Consider the following 14,265-nt stretch of genomic DNA (forward strand, 5'->3'; position numbering starts at 1 on the left):
CAAGGCTCCCCTCCAACCCTTCCCGGTCGTCAGTACCCCATTCGAACGAGTCAGGATCGACATCGTGGGGCCCCTGGATCCCCCCACCTCCCAAGGTCAACGTTTCATCCTGGTCCTAGTGGATCACGCCACCCGATACCCTGAGGCTATTCCCCTACGCACCGTCACGGCCCCCGTGGTGGGCCGGGCCCTGATGGGGATCTTTTCCCGGGTGGGTTTTCCCCGCGAGGTCGTGAGCGATCGCGGCACTAATTTTATCTCGAAATACATGACGTCCCTGTGGCAACAATGTGGAGTGTCCTATAAGTTCACCACCCCGTACCATCCCCAAGGGAACGGCCTAGTAGAGAGGTTTAACAGGACTCTGAAAGGGATGATCACCGGCCTAGAAGAGCCCCTCCGGCGTAAGTGGGACGTCCTGCTCCCCTGCCTCTTGTTCGCTTACCGGGAAGTCCCCCAGAAGTCCCTAGGGTTCAGCCCGTTTGAGTTACTCTATGGACACCCCGTCCGAGGTCCCCTCAGTTTGGTTAAGGAAGGGTGGGAGGCGGCACCCCAGACCACCCCACGAGATGTGTTCCAATACGTTCTGACCCTCCGGAACCAAACCAGGAAGTTCCGAGAACTGGCCGAGGCCAACCTGGAGGCAAGCCAAGAAGAGATGAAGCGCTGGTACGACCAGAATGCCACCATGGTCGAGTTCCAGCCGGCCCAGCAGGTATGGGTCATGGCCCCCGTGAAGCCTGGCGCCCTCCCGGACAGGTGGACCGGGCCCTACAAGGTGATTGAGCGGAAGAGTCAAGTCACATACTTGGTGGACGTCCAGTCGCCTCGGGATCCCCTTCGGGTCCTTCACGTGAACCGCCTCAAGCCTCACTTCGTGCGGACAGAACTGAGCCTCCTGCTGGCCACCGATGACGGGGCCGAAGATGAGTCCGATCCCCTCCCGGACCTCCTGTGTGTCAAGGAGCAGGATGGCTCCGTGGAAGGAGTGAACCTCTCCCCAGCCCTCACTGCCCAGCAACAAGAGGACTGCCGCCAGCTCCTAGGACAATTTTCCGACCTCTTCTCCCTGATCCCCCGAGTCACCGACTGGTGTGTCCATGACGTGGACACCGGGGACAGCCCGCCGGTGAGACACCGAGCATACAGAGTCCCTGACCGGGTCCGGTCCTGCATTCAAGCTGAAGTCTCGAAGATGTTGACCCTGGGGGTGATCGAGCCATCTGACAGTCCCTGGGCCAGCCCCGTGGTCCTGGTCCCGAAGGCAGCGGCCCCCGGTGTCGCCCCCGAGCTCCGATTCTGCGTGGACCACCGGGGGCTCAATGACGTCACCCGAGCCGATGCCCACCCCATTCCACGAGCCGACGAGCTCATTGACCGACTCGGGGCAGCCCGGTTCCTCAGCACATTCGACCTCACCTGCGGATTCTGGCAGATTGCGCTCACCGAGGGAGCCAAGGAGCGGTCCGCCTTCTCCACCCCAGATGGGCACTACCGCTTCCGCGTAATGCCCTTCGGAATGAAAAATACCCCGGCCACCTTCCAGCGACTGGTGAATAGAGTCCTGGCCGGGCTGGAACAGTTCAGCGCGGCCTATCTAGACGACATCGCCGTTTTCAGTTCCGAATGGAGTGAGCACCTCCAGCACCTCCGGAGGGTGCTAACCGCCCTGCGCCAGGCAGGCCTCACAGTAAAAGCCAGCAAGTGCCAGATTGGGCAAGGATCAGTAGTCTACCTGGGGCACCAGGTCGGGAGCGGCCAGGTCGCCCCTCTACAGCCGAAGATCGACGCCATCTTAGCCTGGGAACCACCCACCACCCAAACGGAGGTCCGAGCCTTTCTGGGCCTCACTGGCTACTACCGAAGATTCATCCGGGGGTATGGCAGCCTGGTCGGCCCCCTCACAGAACTCACGTCCAAAAAACAGCCAAAGAAGGTGCAGTGGACGACTGCCTGCCAGGAGGCGTTCGATGCCCTAAAGAAGGCCATGTGTACTGCCCCCGTCCTCCAGGCTCCCGACTACTCCAAGGAGTTTGTAGTCCAAACCGATGCCTCCGAGCATGGCATTGGGGCCGTCCTGTCCCAGATGAATGACCAAGGCCTAGACCAGCCCATCGCCTTCCTTAGCCGGCGGCTGTTGCCCAGAGAACAGATATGGAGCACCATTGAGCGCGAAGCCTTTGCCGTGGTCTGGGCACTCAAGAAGCTACGCCCCTACCTGTTCGGCACCCATTTCAAAGTCCAAACGACCATCGGCCCTTGCGATGGCTCATGCAGATGCGAGGAGAAAACCCCAAGCTACTGCGGTGGTCAATCTCCCTCCAGGGGATGGATTTCACCGTAGAACATCGCCCTGGTACGGACCACGCCAACGCTGACGGCCTCTCCCGGTTCTTCCGCCTCAGCGAAGAGAACCCCCCAAGATGATGGGCAGTTCTCTCCGGCTTTCAGCTGGGGGGGGGACGCGTGTTGGACCCGGCCTCGTAGCATGGCTCTACTTGTCCCCGCACCACCTAACCTGGTACCTGCAGCCCCGAGCACACGGCCTAGCCGATCCTTCCCACCAGAACACACTCACCCGACCCGGACATCCTTGTCCATGGCCTCTCTCCTTTCGGCCACCCCGGGCCCGCGTGCCCACTTCATGCACCAAGATGGCCGCCCGGCCCCAGCGCGACCCGGGCCTAGAGGCGCCACTCCGGCTGGAGGACATCACGCTTCCAGGGGATGAGAGAGGGAGGAGCAGTTTCTATCGCACCTCTGAACTCCCCTGGGACGATGGGTTTCGATCGGCCCTCCGGCCTCCCTGAGGGCTGGCTCCACGCCTGTTGGGTGTCTGGGACTCCTCCCGACCCGGCCCTGAAAGGATCAAAAGACAATGGCAGGAAACCCCGACAAGCGACCCCCAGGTGACAAGACCCCTGCCTGCACAGACTCCGGACATCAAAGAGGGGTCGACCTATAACAAGGGGTGCTCTGGTACTGTCCGGCAGATTTGACGCTGGAACAACGAGAGCCCTGCTGACGTGGTCGCGGCTCCTGGAACTTGTACCTGAGCCCTGCTGAGTGACTCGCGGCTCCCTGAAGATCGTAAGACCTCCGAACCTGTACCTGAGCCCTGCTGAGTGACTCGCGGCTCCCTGAAGATCGTAAGACCTCCGAACTTGTATCTGAGCCCTGCTGAGTGACTCGCGGCTCCTTGAAGATCGTAAGACCTCCGAACTTGTACCTGAGCCCTGCTGAGTGACTCGCGGCTCCCACGGACTCCCACGGTCCCGCTGGACCCCAACTACAACAAGCGTATCCCCCAGCTCGAGGATTGTGAGCTGTGCGCCGGGTACGTCCCTCCCTTGAACCTTTGCCAGAGACTGTCCCGCTACCCCCTATCCCTGCCGAGACTCATTGAGCCCACGCTCTCCTTGTACATAGTTGCAGTGCTAATCTGATTGATAAAGATTGATTCCTAAGAACGCACGGTGTGGTGTCTCTGTGTCGTGTGGTGCCAGGGGTACGATCCTAGATACGAGATTCCTCCCCCTGAGGAGTCTCCCGCCAGTGCCCGGCTACGATACTTCGAGGGTGGGTCTCAGGGTAGTCAGGACCCCTTCCGGGCTCCTCTGAGGTCGCCGTCTAACAAGTGTCAAAAACTTTTTGCATTTGTGCTCGATGTGTATTTTGTTGTCTTGTGAGTAATTGGTTTTGTTTTTTTCTTTCTAGTGGGATATCGTTGGTTTTTGCTGTGTCTCTGCAGAGTAGGTGCTGGTGAGTATAGCTGTCTCTTGGTAAGTGAATCATATAGTTTTTTAGTATATAGATCTTTGTGATCAAGGCACACATTTTTTTACTTACTTATCTTGCACAGTGTTGGTTGTTGTTGACTTGTTTGTGCAGTCTCCTCTCTTAGTAAGGATGATGGCTAGCCGTAGGATTACTGCTCAGCAGGTAGTTGGTATGCTTTTTGAGTGTTTCTCTGACCATGGTCCAGAGACTGACTCTGATTCTGAAGCAGAGGTGGAAGGGGAAGATTCAGGCAGTAAGTTCTCTCTCCACATGGCATCATTGGATGATGAAGCTACTCTTAGTGCGGATCAAGTGCCTGTGTTAGAGGAGGACATTGATGTGCCGATAGTGCGACAAGAGGCATCCTGGGGCTGCAAGGCTTCCCGTTGGTGTAGTGTGGCAAGAGGCATCTGGGCTGCAGCCTGGGGCTGCAAGGCTTCCCGTTGGTATAGTGCGGCAAGAGGCATCTGGGCTGCAGCCTGGGGCTGCAAGGCTTCCCGTTGGTATAGTGCAGCAAGAGGCATCTGGGCTGCAGCCTTTGGCTGCAAGGCTTCCCATTGAAAGTGCTGACGTCTGGGTTGCTCCAGGCATGGTGCAGCCGGCATTGCCAGACTTTACTGGTGTTCCAGGGTGTACATTGAATAATGAAAACCTTTTGCCAATACATTTTTTTCAGTGGTTTATGGATGATGTATTTTTGGCAGAGATTGTTGAGCAGACTAATTTGAATGCCGAACAGTTTTTGAGGGACAACAGTGCCAGCCTTAAGCCCCACTCTAGAGCTACCCGGTGGACTCCCACAAATCTGGAAGAGTTGAAGAAGTTCTTGGGTTTAACTTTTTTGATGGGCTTGCTAAGGAAGCCATCAATGTCTTCATATTGGTCTACTAGTCCCTTGATAGCAACTGCTATCTTTCCGGCAGTCATGAGTCGTGATAGGTATTTGCTTCTGCTTCGGATGATGCATTTTGTCGATAATGGTTTACCGTTGGCACAAGATTACCCTTATTGTGACCATCTTTTTGAGATTTGCCCTGTCATTGATCCCTTTGTTGATCGATTTTCTGAGATCTATGCTCCAGGGAAAGCAATAGCAGTGGATGAGTCTTTGGTCTTGTTCAAGGGCCGCTTGGTTTTTAGGCAATACATTCCTAGTAAGAGGGCACATTATGGAATTAAGGTGTATATGCTGTGTGACAGTCGGACTGGATATGTCTCTAATTTCAGGGTGTACACCGGTAAGAAATCCAGGATTAACCCCCCTGGTTGTCTGTCCACCTTTGGAGTGACAGTGAAAATTGTGTGGGTACTTGGTAGAGGACTTTTGAACAAAGGCCACCATTTATATGTAGATAACCTCTACACTGGTGTGCGGTTGTTCAGGGAATTGGCCAAAGTGGACACTGTTGCTTGTGGCACAATCCGGTCTAACCGTAAAGGTTTCCCAAAAGAACTTGTTTGTCAAAAGCTTAAGCGGGGACAATGCAGTGCATTGCATTGCGAGGAGCTTCTAGCTGTGAAGCTTTCAGACAGGAGAGATGTCTACATGCTGACTACCATCCATGATGAAAACACTTCACCTGTGACTTTGGGGTCAGGTTGTTGAAGTGCGCAAACCAGTGTGCATTTTAGACTATAATAGGCACATGGGTGGTGTTGACAGAGTAGATCAGTGGTTGGAACCTTACTCTGCTCTTCGTAAGGCTTACATTTGGTATAAGAAGTTGGCTATCCATCTTTTCCACTTGGCAACCTTTAATGCTTTTGTTGTATTCCAGGATTCTTGTCCTGAGTCAAAGATGACTTTTGTTATGTTTCAGGAGTCTGTAATAGGCAGCCTTGTTTTAGTGGAACAGGCAAGTGTTCCTACAGTTGGAGTTGTGGCAGATGTTGCTAGATTGAAAGATCACCACTTTCCTGATCACGTTACTCCCACACCCTCAAAAGATTTTCCCAGTTGGAGATGTAGAGTCTGTTGGCAAAGAGGTACGCAGAAGGAGACTCGTATGTACTGCCCCGAGTGTCCTTCTAACCCTGGGTTGTGTGTGCCTGCTTGTTCTAGAATGAACCACACGCAAAATAATTTTTGGGAGCATCCATGAGTGGTAAAGTGAACTGCCTGGCCTCTATTGTTTAATATTTTTTGTACAGTTTCAAGGTTGGCATTTGTGTAGTGTATTTAGTTTCAGATTTTGAGTTAGCAGATTTGTTTCTATTTGCAATTTGTTTGTGTTTTCTTATTTGTATAAAAAAATCCTAAATGTGATGGCGGTGTGCGTGGAGTGGCGTTTGTCTAGCGGTATGCGTGGAGTGGCGCTTGGCTGGCGGTGTGCGTGGACTGGCGCTTGGCTGGTGGTGTGCGTGGACTGGTGCTTGGCTGGCGTGTGCGTGGACTGGCGCTTGTCTGACGGTGTGTTTGGATTGGCGCTTGGCTGGTGGTGTGCGTGGACTGGTGCTTGGCTGGCGTTGTGTTTGGACTGGCGCTTGGCTGGTGGTGTGCGTGGACTGGGGCTTGGCTGGTGGTGTGTGTGGACTGGTGCTTGGCTGGTGGTGTGTGTGGACTGGCGCTTGGCTGGCAATGTGTGTGTACTGGCACTTGGCTGGTGGTGTGTGTGGACTGGCGCTTGGCCGTGGTTTGTGAATAGTGACTAGCTACTGGTCACTAAGCACACTGCTAGCCAAATGCCACTCCACGCAATCCGTGAGCTGGTGTGGTTGCTGTGTCAGGAATGTGGGTGTATGAAAGTGATGGGCTCTTGAATGGCACTGTCTGCTGGTGTGAATGTTGTAAAGTGCTGGTCCCGAGGCTGGTGGTGTGAATGGTTTTGTATGTGTCACATGTATGAAAGGTGTATGAATGGCCTGTAAAGAGGTTGGTGCCTTGTCGTGGCTTTACAGCTCACGAGCTGTGAGTCAATGGTTCAGTTTCTCATCCTTTCAATTATTAACAGTGCATTTCATTTTTGTGAAATCTCTGGTTAATACAACTGTATATACTGAACCATCAATCACCCTCATGCCAAATCCAACCAGTATGTATGTGTGCTTGAGGAATAGATGGCTGTGCAGTAATCTTTGTCTTTTTTTTCTCTCTGCCAAGGTGTACATTTCATCTAAGAATAACCTACCAACTGTAGATTTTGTCATAAACTAAACACCCATGGGAGCACATGGGTATGTCTCTCTTGTGGATCCCAACAAGTTATCTTACCCACAATGTTTTGCAAACCTCAAAATGTCTGTCACATTTTCCTTGCAATATTGTGCCAAAATGTTCACGCTGCAGAAAGAAACAACAAATTTCCTACCCCTTCGCCTTTCTCCAAGTATCCCATTAGAAATGGTACCTAACTCGCGTGGGTGGGTCAAGGACCCACGACAGGCAAGGGCCCAAAACCTTCTGAGGCGACATCCAAATTTGCCTATCACAAAACAACTTGGTTTTGCAAGGGGGGTCATGAGGTTTTTGGGCCGTGCTCAGCGGCCAGCTAGGGAAACCTACCAAACCCACACATTTCTGAAAAGTAGACACATAGGGGATTCTAGGGAGGTATGGCTTGCGTGGATCCCCCAACGTTTCCTTATCCAGAATCCCCTGCATACCTCAAATTTAGTTGAAAAAATTACTTTTTTCACACATTTTTGTTTGGGAAAGTTGTGGCATCACCGGCTTGACACAAATTTCCTACCACCCAGCACTACCCCGGGTCTCCTGATAAAATTGGTGCCTCACTTGTGTGGGAGGCCCAAGTACCCACGACAGGCAAGGGCCCAAAACGTAAGGAGGCGGCATCAAAATTGTATATCACCAAACAACCTGGTTTGGCAAGAGGGGTCACCTGGGATTTTGGCCCCGTGCTCGGCGGCCATCTAGGGAAACCTACACATTTCTGAAAACTAGACACCCGGGGGATTCCAGGGAGGTATGGCTTGCGTGGATCCCCAAATTTTCCTTACCCAGAATCCCCTTCAAACCTCAATTTTAGTTCTAAAAAATCACTTTTTTCACACATTTTTGTGTGGGAAAGTTGTGGCATCACCGGGCTGACACAAATTTTCTACCACCCAGCGTTCCCCCGGGTCTCCTGATAAAATTGGTGCCTCACTTGTGTGGGAGGTCCAAGAACCCGCGACAGGCAGGGGCCCAAAACGTATTGAGGCGACATCAAAATTGCCTATCACCAAACAACCTGGTTTTGCAAGGGGGGTCACCTGGGTTTTTGGCCCTGTGCTCAGTGGCCATCTAGGGAAACCTACCAAACCCACACATTTCTGAAAACTAGACACCCGGGGGATTCCAGGGAGGTATAGCTTACATGGATCCCCCAACGTTTCCTTACCCAGAATCCCCTGCAAACCTCAATTTTAGCTAAACAAATCACTTTTTTCACACATTTTTGTTTGGGAAAGTTGTGGCATCACCGGGCTGACACAAATTTCCTACCACCCAGTGTTTCCCAGGGTCTCCCGATAAATCGTGCCTCACTCCTGTGGGAGACCCAAGTACCCGCAACAGGCAGGGGCCCAAAACGTATTGAGGCGACATCAAAATTGCCTATCACCAAACAACCTGGTTTTGCAAGGGAAGTCACTTGGGTTTTTGGCCCCGTGCTCGGCGGCCATCTAGGGAAACCTACCAAACCCACACATTTCTGAAAACTAGACACTCGGGGGATTCCATGGAGGTATCGTTTGCGTGGATTCCCCAACGTTTCCTTACCCAGAATCCTCTGCAAACCTTTTTATCGGGAGACCTAGGGTAATTCAGATTTGCAAAGCAAGTGTTATTACCTATTGACTTTCAATGCATTTCTGCCTTCCAAATGAAAGACCATGTAGAAAGAAGAAGTCATTTTGAAAAATGAACGATAATTCTCATGCTAGTATGAGTATTCCCAATTTCGGAAATGTGCAAAGGTATACTGTTTCTAAACTCTACATTTTGTTTCCATTTCAGAAATACATAGGAGTCTTTCATACCGAATTTTCCATGTATACATTTTCCCAGAATAATTGCTATATACCCGGTACATAATAAAAAACCATTGCAAGACACTGCTCAGTTTTTGGCTCTGGATTCATCGGTTTCTTGGTGAACCTACAAGTCCTATACATCCCCACAACCAGTAAGGTCCAGTGGATGTAACGGTATATTGCTTTCAAAGAGCTGTCATAATTAGAAGAAGTTACAGGTGAAAACGTTGACACAAAAGGCTGTTTTTTTCAACTAATTTTCAATTTTTCCTATATTTAACTGTTAGTTTCTATGAAGAAACATTGATGGATTTACACAAATGACCCCGAGCTGAATTCAGCATGCTGTCTACTTTTCTAAAATGTATAGCTTTCCAGGATCCATTATTGCTTTCATACTCATTTCTACCATTAACTGGAAGGAGGTTTAAAGCACAAAAAAAGCAAAAATAGGCCTTGTCCCAGAAAAATGCCAAAACTGTGTAAAATGTTTTGGTTTTCTGAGAAACGTCGGTCATTCCCTAAAAGCTGGGGAAATGGTGATTTGAGCCCCACAAACCCCTATTTGATACCATTTGCAGGGAAAAACCCAGACGCTTTCATTTGCAGCACTCTTTTCCCATTTTTCCCCAACTTTAGCTGTATTTTGTCTAATTTCTGGGACCCCTCCAGGGGAATCCACAAACCCTGGATACCTTTAGAATCCCCATGATGCTGGAAGAAAAGGACGCAAATTTGGCGTGGATAACTTATGCGGTCAAAAGGTTACAGGGGCCTGAGCGCAAACTACCCCAAATAGCCCAAAAAAGGCTTAGCACAGGGGGAAAAGGCCTAGCAGCAAAGGGGTTAATTTGTTACCACTTCAAATACAGTTCATTGCTTATCGAAATTTGAAAATTATTTATTTTGCATTTTGCTAACACTTGTTGGAGTGACTACCCCATAGTGCACCCGATGTCTAGGATAATTTCCTAGGTTTTTCTTCTATTTTGAATCAGGAGGTTTGGGCGGAACCTCCTCTGAAGGTGCACACAGTACGTTTTTACTTCTGTTTCATGTGGTTTACTTTGTTTACTGATATTACAGACAAGTGCTTCAGACTATCTGTTTGCTATTTCTTTTTGTAAGCTGGCTTTTTCCAGCCCTTAGACCTTTGTGCCTGCAGCCTGTATTGGGTCACATGACTGGGTGTAGCTGACAGTTAGACTCCTCCAAAACAGTCACTGAAAAGAGGGAATAGGTGTGCCTCAGTGGGCCATTACTGGCAGGATGGGGGGAGGTCAGTAATACCCCACCTAAATAAGTTGTGTCCTGTCTCCAGACATAAGGCTTAACAACCCTGTATTGTCATTGCAGCCAGCTTGGAGCCAGGGCAGGGAAGTCAGGAAATTCCATGTGCTCCAAAGAACCTTTCCAGAAGTTTCTCTTACCTTCCATGAGAAGGGCACCAGGGTATAAAAATAGGATCTTCAGACCTCCTCTCCAGTTCACTGTTGGACCTGTGAAAGGATGCACAGGGGACTTCATACTGAGTGACCTACTGTGCAATCTGCCAGACTGCTGCTCTACCTAAAAGGACTTCCACGGAGCCGCGGGAAGTCGTTACTTGAGCGAGGCAGTGTCCTGTAATCAAATGTGAATGTAGACACACTTCCCACCCGTTCTGAGGCTCATGGAGCAGTGTCTCCAAACAAACTAAATTAACATATAGGATACCTACTGGGTATTGTATCTTGTGCATGATTCCTTGCTTCTTCACTTATTAATAGTATTTTTATACATATCACCATAGTTTCACTCTACCAACATTGTTTCGATAGTGTAGTGAGAACAGAAGGGATCTGTTTTTGTCCTGATGAAGAAGCCTTTGAGCTTCGAAAAATGTTGACTTACACAGGTGGGTTCGCTCATTGACACAGGATACCTCCGACTCACCTTTTATTAGGACCAGCTCCAAGGAATATTAAAGTTACTAGCCCCAAAAGCCAACACGTGTTTCGGCTTATATGGGCATTATTCTTTCTCATATTTACATTTAATTTGTCTTCTCTATATATATATCCTTAACTAATTTTACCATCTGTTTCACTTTGTGGTGGTCCCATTTCTCTTTTTCTTAAAGATCACTATCTTGGGTGATAGTGGTGGTGATTAGATTACATTTTGCTTCATTGAAGTATAATGAGGCTTTTGTATCTGTTTATTATAGCCCTGAGGAAGTCTTGGGTCAATACCCATATAAGACGAAATACACGTTGGCTTTTGTGGCTATCAGTTGTTGAAACAAAGACTATGAAAATGGAAGTACTCATCTGACTAAGATCTGGCATAATGAATCGAGAAGAACATTGAAGAAGACCACTGTGTGGATTTATTGCTGGCATTAATATGAATATTGCTCAGGACATTGATTTTGTTTTACATGTTATGTGTGTGTAGACTTTGTCTGCACCCAGGTAACAACGTTAGGTGGTCATTGTTCGGTGTCCTTAGGAGCAGTCAAATAAATGAAGGGTTTGATTTATTTGGATAAATACACTTAGGTATATCAAATTGCACAATCTATACCCCACCACCTATTCACCTTTTAACTGGCCAAAAACTTTACCCCTCCAAAATGCCTCCTCCCGCCCTAGAAGACTGAAGTCTGATCTATCCAACGATGATATCCACGATCTACTCCTCTCATACAGCATTACGACAGAAACTAACAAGGCCTTCCAGGGCCAAATCCAAACCATTCAAGCCAATCCCTCCAGAGAACCCACCTTCAATCTTAGAAGGTATAAATAGTGGCAACCACAAGATTATTAACATTCCTCGGACTCATGACAACCATTCTAACAGCTAACTGAAATGCGTTCTTCTCCAGTGTAGATCAGCGAGTAAACATGCCCCTGATATCTACGATCTCTTCCTCACAAATGAGCTTGACATAATCATCCTTACTGAAATCTGGCCAAACCATTCTTCCACTCCTATGCTCGACCTTCAAGTGCCTCCCAGCTACGACATAATTCGTCTAGACAGAGCCATTAAACAGGGGGGGAGAATAGCTTGTATACATAGAAATACGCTCTCGGTGTCCCAATCAGAAACTGTCACCTTGCTCTCCAGTGAATATCTCTGCATCAACATTTCAAGCAATAACAACCACATCTGCAAACAACACACTTTCTACCACCCCCCTGGAGATAACCTGTCCTTCATTGAACAACTCTTGGAAACCATCACATCCAATGATAACCCCCTAGTGACCCAAATTTTCCATGGAGACTTCAACCAGCACTGGTATAACCCAAACGTTCATGCAGTAAATTGCCTAAAAACCTTCTTTTCTGACCACGGACTGACCCAATTATGTGACAGCCCTACCCACAACCAGGGTGAAACCCTGGACCTTATCATAACTAAAAGGAACATCATCACACTGAATTCCATTGTCCCAAATGACTGGTCAGACCATGACACCATCATCTTACTTATCAACCTAGAAGTGACTCCGAAGAGAGACCATACCATGAAAACAAAGCAATGGAAAAGGGACCTCCGAAACTTCAATTCCGTAGTCTTAGCAACCCAATGCATAAATGCCCTGACACACCAAGCTAACATGGAAGATGTACATGATCTCACAGACTTCTATAACTCCTCTATCTTAAGCATCCTTGACTCTATCGCCCAACAAAAAAACAATGTTTCTACCAAAATCTCTAAACCTTGGTTCAATGAAAACCTAAACTCTATACATCGCTGTCTAAGGTCAGCCAAAAGTTTGTGGAGATCCAGACCTTCCACCGAACACCTAACACGCCTTAGATCAGTAAGGAACTCTTACAACAGAAAAATCAAAAAAGCAAAAGCCGAATTGTTTTAGAACTCAACTTAACCACGCCTTCAACTGTCCCAAAAAACTTTTCGAAATCGTGAAGCAACAATCGCGCAACGCATCCAATCGAACAGTTCATGGTGACAGCATTCCTTCATGCGAGGAATTAGCCGCTTTCTTCGAGGAGAAAACAAAAAGCAGCAAAAGAGACCCAGAATCAAAGAGGGCTATTCTTCCAGATATAAGGATAGTTCCTCCATTTGCCTCTCTGGGCTGTGATGGGTTTGATACCCCTGGCGATGGCCTTAAGAACAATGTGTCCTGGTACACCTTCACACAACTCAGTGAAAGTGACATCTACAACACCCTTCTAGTGATCAACCCATCTAATCACTTCAGCAACCCACTTCCACCACCAATCTTCAGCGAAATAAAAGCAACACTCCTCCCCCTATGGGCAAAGATTGTTAATGCTTCACTATCGCAAGGATCTATCTCGGACTGCCTAAAAATTGCACAGGTAACCCCCATTCTAAAAAAACCTGAAGCAGACAGGTCTGATCTGAAAAAATGTCCGCCCTATCTCCAACATTCCCACTCTTGCAAAACTCCTAGAAAAGTGCGTGCAAATTCGACTCTGAACACACATCAAGGAATTCCAACTACTGGATCAACATAAATCTGGTTTTCGCAAAGAATCCGCTTTTATTCACATCTTGGACGACATCTTAAAAATGCTGGACCAAAATGATTCTTGTCTCCTAATTCTACATGATTTGTCCTCTGCCTTCGATACTGTTAAACACAACAGCTTACTCTCCATTCTAGAAAAGAGAATGGGCCTGCAATGATTTACGTCATTCCTCCACAACAGAACCCAAAGAGTCAAGGTGAATCAATCCCTCTCCCAGCCCTCCGCAGTCAATATAGGGGTTCCACAGGGGTCTGTACTGTCACCTATACTCTTCAACTTATTCATGGAACCACTTGCAAATTTACTGAACTCTGCGAACATTCATTATCACGTCTATGCAGATGACACACAACTCTACCTGAAAATCTCCTCACCAGAAGACTTCATTTCACTCAACTCTATTCTGATAAACACTGAAAATTGGCTCACTGATAACCACCTAGTGCTCAACACCTCCAAGACGGAATTCCGCCTTATCACTCCTAACCAATCTCGCAAGATCACCCTCTGGATCAAATAGCTAACAGCCTTCAACTGTTCTCCTCACATTATTGAATCAGCTGAATCACTTGGAATCACTAGACAACCTGAACATCCAGAAGCATATAAGCAATGCCACCAAGGGAGCTAGATACCAGATGAGTACACTAAGGAAACTCAAACCTTTCCTGCCTCAGGACGACTTCAATATGGCGGTCCAAGCTCTTGTATCACCGAGGCTAGATTATGGAAGCTCCACTCTTTGTGGTCTTCCCAAATACACTTTGGCCCTGCTAAGGACCTCCCTTAATGCCGCGGCGAGACTGATAACTGGTACAAAAAGACACGGTCACATATCCCCAGCACTAAAAACCTTAAACTGTTTGCTGTACGAAGCAAGAATACAGCTAAAGAATGCTTGCATGACTCATAAGGCCCTACATTTCAAGACCCCCATATATCTGGCTCAAAAGCTAGAGTTTTCAGGGGGATGCAGATCCTCACAAAG

This window comes from Triturus cristatus, chromosome 6 (genome assembly GCF_964204655.1).
Source record: "Triturus cristatus chromosome 6, aTriCri1.1, whole genome shotgun sequence".
In the NCBI taxonomy this organism is placed as follows: Eukaryota; Metazoa; Chordata; class Amphibia; order Caudata; family Salamandridae; genus Triturus; species Triturus cristatus.